The sequence below is a fragment of the Panthera leo genome, chromosome A1 (assembly GCF_018350215.1).
Source record: "Panthera leo isolate Ple1 chromosome A1, P.leo_Ple1_pat1.1, whole genome shotgun sequence".
In the NCBI taxonomy this organism is placed as follows: domain Eukaryota; kingdom Metazoa; phylum Chordata; class Mammalia; order Carnivora; family Felidae; genus Panthera; species Panthera leo.
Window position 1 is genome coordinate 126,331,100 of NC_056679.1, and position 12,454 is coordinate 126,343,553.

General features: G+C 38.3%; 1 long non-coding RNA gene across 1 annotated transcript; it reads left to right on the top strand.

Moving 5' to 3' along the window:
- The first annotated feature begins 212 nt into the window (after nt 1-212).
- LOC122220254 lies at nt 213-12,203 on the top strand. Its single transcript, XR_006202755.1, has 4 exons — nt 213-256; nt 1,564-1,665; nt 9,441-10,485; nt 11,995-12,203. It is a non-coding gene; the product is annotated as an uncharacterized LOC122220254 (long non-coding RNA).
- The last annotated feature ends 251 nt before the right edge of the window (nt 12,204-12,454 follow it).

The following is a 12,454-nucleotide window of genomic DNA, read 5'->3' on the forward strand; positions in this document are numbered from 1 at the left end:
GGGGAGGGGCACATTCCAGTTTTTTGGGACCAGGCCAATGGTTTTGAGGTCCTTATTCTCAGGAATTGACTTATAAGCAAAGTCACCTGACACTCTTGCCCATCACCTTCAGTCACAAGGTGCAGATATTTTGAAGTGACAGGCAATCCACCAAGAATGTCATTTGCTCATAGTAGGGTTCATGATGTAACAAAGGCTACCTGTTCTTCTGTAGGAAATCTACTTCCTTCCCAGTCATTTTGCACCTGCCGGACAGGTAAGTGTTGGGATCCATTATCTATAGGTGCCTCAGGTTTCTGAAAAGACAGTGTGGTATTCCTCTAAATAATCATTCCAAGTGCAGTTACCATAAATTTGTTGAGTTGGATTCAGCCCAATTTAGCTCGGTATCAAGAAAAGGAGATCATTTTTGGCAGCTGCAGACAGAGTACAAAATATTAGGACACACAAGACTAATTTCAAATCCATTGCATGGAATCTGCAAATTATCATTTGCCTTTGAAATGAGTTACTGGCTGAGCCCTGGAAATGGCTGCCAGACACATGCAAAATGACCCAATTCAAAGGGAATATTTTTGCACTGAAAGATTGAGGACATAAGTGTTTGCTTTAGTGAGTGTAATTGTCTTAAACGAAGCAATGACAGGGAAGGAAAGCAGCCATTTTGCAGCATTTACAATCCACAACACAAGGGAAATTATGCTATCTAATGGGCCCTTTTAAACATAGGAAAAACAGGAGAACACACCTTTCCAACTATAAATTGCCTTAGCTGATGTACGCTTCAATTAATACATCTAGAGGAACACCTTCGAATAATGAGGTTTTCTCAAAGAATCAACTGCTTGTTTTCGCACCAAATGTAAGTCAGAGTGCTGAATGAAGATGTCATTTGCCTGTTGACTGCACTCCCGCCTTCTCCCAAGTACTCACCAACTGTATGCCTTCAACTTCTAAAGCCAAGGAGTTCCACAGTTAACTGTGAAATGTCCTGTCTTTCTACATCCCATTGAAGCTTTAGGGTATGTGTGTAGGTGGTTTGATTTGTGTTAAAGTAGCATCATGCAGGATACCTTCTTTTAGTGTGGTTACTATCTTTTTGATAGGGAGACTACAGCAGGGCAGAAAAGGGAAAACTCAAATTTGTGTCTTTATGTGTTTGTGTATGTATACTGTTTGTGTATCCTATGTTAGGCACTCCCACAGACTGTCACAGTGAAGGCATCTTATACAGTTAAACTGTCTCCCAGTACTTACCTTAGAATGCTATTTTTTTTTTATAACTAAGTCCTTATTCTAAAGCAAACAACTACACATTTCTCCTCTGTTATGGCTCTTCTCTCTCCTTCAACGGTCTGTCTGCTTCTCTTCTGTCATCCACCAGCACTCTAGATTCCTTCTTCTAATTTCTCCCTTCTGTTGTCGGTGTTTTTTAAATAGGGATGGTTAAAAAATATTGGTAATCTAAATTTACAGAGCTTTCCAAAGTCTTAGTGATAAATCATACTTATTGAGACCCACATCATGCCCGATATTTCTCTAAGAATAATCCTTATGCTGAAGGTGTTTACAGACTGGAGAGAAAATGGAACATATTTGAATCACAAAATCTGAGAATTGAAAGAACCTGAGAAGCTATGTGATCAGACTTCATACTCCATGGAGGTAATCTCTCTACAACATAGTAATAAACTGTGACTCAGCCCAGGTTCCTGGGCTTGCTAGGCTGGGGAAATGACTGCCATTGATGTAAGTAATGTATATTTCTCCTGAATAATGAGATAAAATTGGATTTCTCACACTTTTTCCTGTCGGCCCTACTTGTGCCAAATTGATTTTTCTTCCATATATAGAGCTCTTCAAATATTGGAAGTTTTCTAATAATATCAGTGGTATGTCCTAGATGATTTCTTCTCACTCTATACACTTTCCCTAAGCAATCTTGTCTGTGTGTGGTTTTATAATTCTCAGTATCATGATGACTCCCAAATGTTTACCTCCAGCTCACTTCTCTCTTGAGCATCAGGTGTGAGCGTTCATTTACTTGCACTTTGTATTTCACGTGTCCCTCAGACTCTATTGCCTTCATCATCTCCCTCTGGCTCCAAACCCATCTTCCTTCTCCTGGGTCCCCTGTCTTAGTAACACCCTCACCTACCTTGGTGCTCAAGCCTCAGAGTCATCTTTGATTTCTTATTCCCTGTCTCAGGATAGAAAGAGAGAGCCACTAAGAATTTTTTAACTTAAATGACAGAATAAAATGGATTTTTTTTCAATAAAAATTTGTATGTAGTAGTATTTCAAATAGATTAGGGGTTGATGGAATTAGCATAAGGAAAGCAGAACAATAAAGCAGGTTTTCCAGGCAGTAATACAGAGGTGAATGGGTGAGTGTTTGAGAAAGAGATTTGAAAATAATAGCAGAAAGAGACAGATAACACTTTATATATTAAAAAAAAAAAAGTCAGACCTTTCATATATGTATATAATACAGTGATTTAAATTAAATCTGACTGGGTCAAAAATGGTAGAAAATCATCTACTTGATATCATTAGTCACTTGTGTTTTCTTCTGTAAGGAACTGTCATCATTAGTCAAAACCTTAAAAATTTCATTTCTATACTGTGCTGCTAATTCCCCCAGGAATGGGAGATGTAAAAAAGTGGGAGTAGTATTTTTGTTCTCATTTTCTGAGGATCTTTCCTAGGTTATTTCCTTCAGGGAGTGAGTGGGGAGAGTCCCAGGCTCGTTTATGGGATAGAAGCTTCGGTGATACTAATATTTCACTTTGAAGATAATTTCATATGCAAATAATTCTCATGGGTAGGAAATCCTATCATGTATTTAAACTATAGCTTTCATGAGACTAAATAATTATTATGGACAAATAGTGCTGGTTAACTTTAGGTGGGGTAATAATGATGATCCCTAATAGATGCATTATATTTAGGTAAAGGAGTTCTCAAAGCATTATACGAGCAAACTAAGAGCTGAGAATATTTTACAAGCCAAGAATAACAGAGTGGAGTTTGGTTGTTAACTGGTTGTTGACAAGACAGGTACAGACTGGATATTTTAATTGTTGCTTGGGCCTGCATTAGAAGTAGGATTAATTTCCAAGGAACTAAAATGTAGCTGAGATGAGTTAGTAAAGACATTTTCCCTTCCTTGAGGAGCTGGAATTTGGATTGTTTTAACATTACATGTCCCATTCCTTACAACCTGCAAGAACACTGTAGAATGAAAATAATGTAGCATCAGAGAAATCAAAGAGGTCAAACCTAATGGGCACTTCAGGATGCTACCTCATACTTTTAAAATAGGTTATTTTAGGGGCTCCTGGGTGGCTCAGTTGGTTAAGGGTCTGACTTTGGCTCAGGTCATGATCTGATGTGATGAACCCATGGTGTGTGGGTTCTAGCCCACATCAGGCTCTATGCTGACCGCTTGGACTCTGGATCCTGCTTCAGATTCTGTGTCTTCCTATCTCTCAGCCTCTCCCCTGCTCATGCTCTGTCTCTTGTAAAAATAAAAACACATAAATTTTTTTTAAATAAAATAAGTTATTTTAGTATTGAACTCTAACATAACAAGAAAGGATCCAGAACTCAGTAATCTAATATTTTATTAAGAATATCCTGTGAACCTATCATAGGGCCAAGTGCTGTGTGAAATGTGACATTTGAGTGGTGCCACAAAAAACTTTCATGTGAATTATTTTGTTTGAACTTCATGAATGTCTTATAAAGTAGTTAAAGCAAATATTAGAAAATCCCAATCACAAATGAGTAAAAGAAGTTCAAAGAGCCCTATAACTTGCCCAAAATTCCAAAATCAGTAAGTCGTGGTATAAGGACTTCCACATGGATATTCTGTGCTTTTCCCTGTAGAACCTACTCTCTCTCAGGACAGGCTAAGATTAACTCTTAAGAAAAGAAGTTCAGGGGCCCTTGGGTGGCTCAGTCATTTAAGCATCTGACTCTTGATTTTGGCTCAGGTCATGATCTCATAGTTCATGGGATCGAGACCTGCCCCTCCCCTCTTGCACTCTATCTCTTTCTCTGTCTCTCAAAAATAAACTTAAAAAAAAATCCAGAAATTTATATGTTAATTAGGCACAGAAAGTAGAGGAATAAGAAAAAAAGAACAAGGCCAAATATTATTAGGAAAGGAATAATTTTAATGCAGTGGTTCTGGTTTGGTTCCAAAACCTACGTTATTTCCTCTACAGCACTCTAATCAAATGTAGGGTCATAACATTCAGCCCTATTCACCTTAGTCATATCACTCATCATGTTCACCCATATCTGGTGTGTGCATGGTATTCTCCCCTGCCAGATTCTGAGATCGTTGTGGAAGTGGTGGCTAAGTGACTTGTCTCAGGTCGCACAGTTGAACATGACAGTTTAGGGATTTGAAGTAAAGCTGATAGAATACAAAACCCATAATCTTAACCACTATGCTGTGCTTTTTTATGCAAATCAGTAATCAAGTAAGTATGATTTGTTAATAAATGTTACAGAAAATAAAAGGTTGTGACTCTTCTCTTACTGATTGTTGCTTAAAACTAAATGACTCTTACTGGATTCTCTTTAATAATAGTTGAGTAAATAAATTCATCCATCTTCAATACTTAATGAGTAAATTAAGTCATACACAGATAGATGAAATACATTTTGCATTCACCCTGTTGTATAGGTTATGCCCACTACTTGCCTTCAAAAGTTTATAAAGAGCATGTCTTCAAAAGGTGATATTCATTATTCATCTCAAGAAGTAATTGAGACTGAGCCAGTTTAGGAAGAAGGAAACAAAACTCCAGAATAGAATAAAATAAATGAAAACTAAGAAATTAGAGATACATGTATTCAGCAGCCTATTTTAAAAACCTCATGTAGAGATTTAACCAAATGTGAGTTTTGTTTTGTTTTCATTTTTGTTGTTGTTTTCATATAATTAAGTGGTCCAGAAATAGGCAGCGCTAGGCTTTTACAGTGGTGAGAAATGTCATTAGTGGTAGGAAAGTCATTCACATGGGATTTTTGTCCTCATTTTGTGCTCCCAGGCATTATGTACACATTCCAGGCGGGAAGAAAGGGGAAAAACAAAGGCCAAAAAGGAGGGAGACCAAATGTTGAGTGCTTTCAAAACACTCAAATATCCCTAGAAGATTTCTACTGCTCATACGTTGGTCGGAACTGTGTATTCTTGGCACCTGTACTTACAAAGGAATTTAGAAAATTTAGTTGATTATGTGGCTTCAGGGAAGAAAATTAGAAGTTATCATTGAGGAAGATAGTGAGAATGGATATAATGGAAGCAAGCAGCATTATCTCCCATGGAAAGACATTAACAAAGTTGTCATTATTCATAGACAATAGGTTTATGTGATAAAAATCCAAAAGAATCTATAGAGAAACTGTAATAACTAAAAATTCTAGATTAAAAAAGATACTACATATATATACACACACACACATATATACATATATATACATATACACACACATATGTATTACACATATATATATACACATACATACATACATTTAAATTTTTTTGTACCAGTGACAATTTTAAAATATTTTTAAAAAATATCTACAGTAGCAACAAAATTTATTTTATACCAAGGAATAAATAGGTCTAAGAAAAGATGCAGAGCTTATGGAGAAACATGTAAAAAATTTAAAAACATAATTACCTAAATAAATGGAGAGCTATATCATGTTTATAAAGTTTCAATATTGACAGTAATTCACACCAAGATAATCTGTGGACTCAAAACAATGAGGTGGTTTTGTAGAGCTGTGTTTTATACTATTTTCCACCAAAACTTGATGATAAAATTAAAAATAAATTATATGATTTTCATTTTACAAATGTTACTGATCTTAATGCATTCAAATCTATCATTCTTTTCACTTATGGTTTGTGATTTCTGTATTTTTAAATATATTGTTCACCACCCTGAGGCCATGAAGATAGCATCTACATATCTTTTCAGAAGAATTTCTTTTTTTTTTTTTTGAGTCTGCACTGTGATTCATGAAAGTTGGCAAACAATTTCTAGATGATAAGATGAAAGTCTACAGAATGCATAGATGTAACCTAACTGCTAAATACCCCCTTGAGACCTTATGAGTAGAATAAAATGCATATGTTTATAGTGAGGTTCATCTTCTCATTCAGGCTGCCAGCATCAGTCTGTGTTAGAAAAGCAGGTGAACACCGATATATGTTTGGGTGGTTGGAAGGAAACAGACTCAAAAAGATGTGCTTTGTGAGTTCTATGCCCCCCAACTCTCCTTTGGAACTCTGTCTTTGCCCTAACATATTTCTAACTTTACCAGTTCCCATTTTAATTTTTAACAAATACTCATTTTTCCTTGGTCTCCCCAAACAGAGCTTTTCTTATACTCCCTTAATATTTCTCTAAGCCTCAAATTTTAGTCTTCTTCTTAAATATTTGTTCCTTTCCTGAACATCTGAGAGATATAGATCTCCTTCAACTCTTGCCATCTTGACTTCTTGTGACAGTTACAGAAACAACAGCTATAGACAGTAACCAAAAACTATTCAGAGGTTTCCAAGCTCCCCTTTGGGAAACACTGAGGGGCAGGAACTGGCTCCCAGCAACTTTGATGAGAAAGGTTTTCTTCTTTTTTCCTGTCATATCCCCTAGCACCTATTCACTCAGACTGCTTCCTCCACCTCAGGCTTTTCACTGTGCAGCTTTCTGCCCCCATCTCTGGTCAAATGCTATAGTCCTGCCCTCCATTCCCTTTGTCAGGCCTCTTGGCTACACCTGATATGCAGTCTGCCTTGGTGAGTGGTGCTAGGTCAAATGGGCTTCTTTGTCGCTCCTCCTCCTTGAATGTTTGCATTTTAGGAAGAACTTTCATCAGTCATAGTACAAACAACCTCAGTGTGGATTGTGAAGATAGACTGTCTTCTTCAGAGGACTTTTGGAGAGGCTAAAGTGAGATCAGGTTATGTGATGAGTTTGTGGACAATAATAAAGCACCAGGTGGATCCAAGGAGTGAGTCTTTTATTTCTGCCACTGGCAGACAAATGAGAGGGGTGTTTACTCAGACTTCTTTTATGGCCCTGAAGGCACATCAGTTAGGTGCTGTCTCCTTGAAGCACAGGAAGCTGGGAACACAAGGTGCTGCTTGAGTTCCAAAAAAAGGGCAGTGGTCAGAAAAGTAAAACCAAGAAGGAAGACAGAAGACAAGATACATGTTTAGAGGCCTGATACAGAAATCTGGGTAGGATATTTGAGATTATCAGCATGGTTTTATACTATGGATTTCAAAGAGGTCACCCAGGCAGCACGTTTAGGGAGAGCAGTGAACAGCCTCAGGCTGGAACCTTGGGAAATAATCCTAGGTGAGAATCAGGCCAGGGAAGAGTAGGCTGCAGAGGAGGTGGGAGAGAAGCAGCAGTGATGTCACCCCTAGTGTCATCTGTCATTTACTGGCACTTTCTGTATGCCAGAACATACCTTACTTAATCTTTTCACATGCATTTTTAACCCTATCATCACAACACTGCTCTGAGGTAGAGGTTATTATTATCTCCAGAATATAGGCAAAATATAGAGCAAAGGAAGTAATGTGTCTCATCCACGGAGGTGAGCACAGCCCTTTCAGAATTCCAGTGCAGAGTAAGCTGTTGGCCCCACCTGTGTATGACTCCCTGTATCCTTGCCCATTACCATGTGACTTTGTAGTCCTTCCCGCAGAAGCAGAGTGTACCTCCCTACCCTTCAACTTTGGGCTGAGCTCTTTGAATTTTATGGTCAAAGGTATGTGGGCAAAAGTGAAAGTGTACCTGTTCCAACCTAGGACTTAAGAGACACGCCATGCTTCTACTTGCTCTCTTGTGTTTCTGGCATCACTCCCAGCCTGCAAACTTCCTCAGCTTGCATCCTGGAATGATTGTGCAGGGAGTTTACCTGAATTGTGTCTGCAGCCAGCTGGACCAGCAGCTTGAGGTGTGTTCACCTAGCAAACCTAGTCTGGAGCAGCAGACCCCCTACTGATTCTCAGACACATGACTAAATCCTATGAGATCAGCAGAGCCATCCCAGCTGATGAATGAGAAACAGATGCTTACTGTAACCCATCAAGGGTGATGGTTGTTCGTTACCCAGCATTATTGTGGGAAAAGCTAACTGATACGGAAATGGGACCAGGCAGTATGATTCTAGAATCCTATGCTCTTTTCTGACCTGAAAGATGGCAGGGGTATCAGAGGAGTGGAGTTTTAAGAAAGAAAGAGTAGCCGTCCTGCCGAAATGCTCCAAGATTAAATAAGGTTATAAAATGTATCATTTCAGAGTATTTTCTCTGCAAATAGGTTTGACTGCAGTGTGGTACCTCAGCCAAGCCATAGACCAGCAGCAGGCACAGAAGTTTCACACAAAAACAGTCAGGTGACAGATAAGCAGATGTCTTCAGAAAGTAAACTCCATTTAGACAACTGGCACATGGGATACTGTGGCTGCAAGTATCACTGTCATGGCCAAAGATCATGCCTTTGGCTTGGCCATAGATTACAGCTCTAATGCTTAAACACCTGGCCAAGAAGCCTCAGGGGAGGCAGCTAAATAGCACCTGTAGAAATGTAGAAATCAGGCAAGAATTAATATGCTGTACATTAATGCTGTTGCCCAAAAAATCCACCTTTGTTAGAGGACCATCCCTGTTCATCACCTTAGAGAGCAAGGCATAATCAGGTCATTTAGGTCTTATTATTCTATTATTTTGTATTAGTCCATCATGTTATTAGAAATAGTAATATAAGGATAGTTTTGAATTTACTGTAATTTAAAAAAAGTTACTAAGTTTGTAATTAAGATATTGCCAAAATAGATACTTTCTTTTTTATCTAGAGGGAATGTATGCATATTTGATCTTAGCCAAAGGCTGTGAGGCCAGATCATCGTGGAAAAACAAACAGAAAATATGTCAGGACACTTGGGCTGGAGTGTTGGCCAGGTTACCAAAGAACACTGTGGCTTGACCTTAGTAACTAGATTACAGATCTCTCATAAAAGAGAATAAGATAGCCATAATAGTTGCTTCAAACTTGTGTTACTTATGCAACAGCTTCTCAACTTTGCAATTACCTAAAATTAGTAAATGCAGCATTGAATTCTTTGGTTAATGAAACTTGTTAAAATGTTTTACTGGACGAATATATGAATTCTTTAAAGATCATGATATAAGAATGTTTACAATCCCTGACAAGATTATACTACAAGGAAGCTTCCAACTAAAAAGGGCCAAAGAAAATTTTTAAAAATGAAGACTTTCATCAGAATTTGAATTAAGGAACTGTGATAACCCCTTACCACAAAATTTGAGGAATCTTGGTTTGATATAGTGGATTTACAACAGTATTAAAGACTGATTCACAAATCTTCTTCCCAAGGGAATGGAGCACCATTGCAGAGAGTAAGTAAAGGAAGCCCTGGAAATGGAAGCCCTGGAAGAATATTCCAGAAAGCCTTATGTCAGAGGACTTGGCTGAGTCCTGGAACACTCTGAAAAATCAGGTGTGGCTATTAAGAGGAGCCTCTGGTCACCATGGTTGAAGAGCAGGCTGAATCTCGAGCAGGGCTTTGAGAGAAAGTGGTAGCTCTACCCAGCAGACCCCTTCAGAGTAGTATGGAGTTTTCAAAATCCAGCTTCCCGGCTTTAGGAACTGACTCCACCATGAGACAGCACTTTCAGAAATGAAGAGGAATCTCCTAACCTAAAGGGGGAAAAGCTAGAGGGAATGCTGTCATATTGAAAGATGAGGTTCATTTTACTCAGAGCTGCTGCAGGTAAAGAGCAACCAGAAACAGTTTTTGCTGGAGAGAGAGCAAGGCCATTGCTTCCCTGTGCCTGAACTTCCTGTCACTGCGGCCAGTTAACCTTGACCTGGGAGGAACACTTTTAAAGCTAGAGGCATCCCTGGTATGAAATAGAATGCACCCCTTCGGCTAGACGTCTACAGCTTCTTGAAGGAAATGCACAAGGACATAACCACACTTTGTATCGGGAGTAGAGATTAGGCCAAATTGAGAGAGGTAGAAAGCTGGTCCATGGTGCGGTGGTACCAACAAAGAAAGAAAACTGTACAGAGAAAAATTGCCCTCCTGAGACTCTACACTCCATCCCCACTGACTGTCTCTTCTGGCTACTGACACCCAAGTTTTGAAATAGTTACATGATTTGTTTCCCCTTAATTGTCATTCAGGATTGCAGATTAACTTCTAAAAGGGATATATAGAAGTTAAGAAAAAAAAAAAACAAACAGGAAGAAACCCAAGGAGAATTGGCACAGATTCTTTTGGTGTACCTACCTAATAGCCCAGACAGGCTGGTCCTCATTTAAGAATGGGTAACCAGAATAATTAATAAACACCACCATTGTGATTTGAAGAGCTTCTACAACTTGCAAGGACATGAATATGGCCTGGAAGGACCAGGTAAAGAGTATATGTCTAAAGATTTACTCCAGGAAACAGAAGTAATTGTTTACGTAGAAAATGCTTTGATTTTTTCCAAAAATATTAAAGAAAATATGGTACTGTGAAAAGAAAAAATGATAAAAAAGTGGGGGGGGGGGGCTTGAAATAAGGAGATGGCTGATAGAGCTAAGGTAAAGTTTAAAAAAAAAATTTTTAACATTTACTCATTTTTTGAGAGAGAGTAAGAAGGGGAGGGTCAGAGAGAGAGGGAGACACAGAATCCGAAGCAGGCTCCAGGCTCTGAACTGACAGCACAGAGCTCAACGTGGGGCTCGAACTCATGGACCATGAGGTCATGACCTGAGCCAAAGTCACACGCTCAACTGACTGAGCTACCCAAGCCCCCTGACTAAAGGTAAAGTTTTAAAGAGTAAAGCCACTGCAGAATTAAAATAGTGTCAAAAACCACAGTCTATTTGCATAAAATTGAGTTGTTAATAAATACTGTGTGGAAAACCATCACGTTTTAGAGGAAAGAACATAAAGAAATGAGAGTATCAGAGAGAATATGATAGAGAGAACAGACAAAATACAAGATTAAAATAATTTTTCTAAAAAAGATATTAGAATAAATGGCATGCAAATAATTCTTAAAACTATAGTAGAATCCCACCTCCCAATCTGAAGAAAGAATTGTGTTGAAAGGACAGTCCATTATGTCAAAGGGAAAATTAAATAGAGATATCTCATAAAGAACATCAGATGCATCCGATGCCCCAAATAATGCAAACAATAGATGCATATTTAGAGTTTTGAGAAGAAAAGATTAAGATCTGAAAATCTTATATCCAGTCAAGTTGCACTTCATTTATGTAGCAGCAGAAGGACTTTACTCGCAAAGACCCTAAAAGATACTTCCAAAATGCAGCCTAAAAGATGAATAAAATTGAAAACTCTCACATGACATAGTTGATGAAGAACTAGTGGTGAGCAAAGAAACTATGCACTTTACCTTAAAAAATATAGTTACAGAGGCACCTGGGTGACTCAGTCATTTAGGCATCTGACTCTTGATTTTGGCTCAAGTCATGATCTCACAGTTTGTGAGATTGAGCCACACAAGGGGCTCTGCGCTGACAGCACGGAGCCTACTTGGATTCTCTCCCCCTCTGTCAGCGCCCCCTCCTGTTAATTCTCCCTTGCTCTCTTAAAATAAATAAACTTAAAAAAAATTTTTTTTTAATATACAGAAGGGCCTGGGTGGCTCAGTCAGTTAAGCATCCAACTCTTGATTTTGGCTCAGGTCATGATCCCAGGGTCATGGGATTGAGCTCCGAATCATGCTCCACACTGAGTGTGGAGCCTGCTTAAGATATTCTGTTTCTGTCTCTCTCTCTCTCTCTTTCTGTCTTTCCCCCGCTTCTGCCCCTCCCCCACTCAGGCACCTGCTCGCTGGCTGACTAGCTCTCTAAAAAAAAAAAAAAGAAAGCACTCACATCCTTTTTTTATTTTTTTTTTTGTAAACAGGATTAAAATGTAAAACTTAGAACGGTGTAACAATAATGGATTGGAACAAACTAGAGTTTATAAAAGTCAAAACTGGGAGGTGAGTATGTAAGGTAGAGACCTGCCTTTAATAGACAGCATTTCATTCCTGCCATTGATGATTTCACTCGTTCAGATGAGTAGATTATGGAAATTTTATTTTTCTTTTGTACCTGTGTTTGCTTTCTTTGGTGAGGGTAATAAAATGATTAGTTTTTGAGTTAGTCTTCTAGAATGTGGTTTGTTCTAGACCAGCCGTAAAATTTCAGCCATGAAACTTGAAATCAGCTTCTTGAAAAACATGAATAAAGCATAAAGTATGATTACTCTAAAAAGATGAGCTTTGTTTATCAGTACCATTAATTTGCAAGGCATGAAAAACTCAAATATTTTTGAATTTTTCTAATTATTCATGTAACTTACTGGAAGAAGATTAATGTTA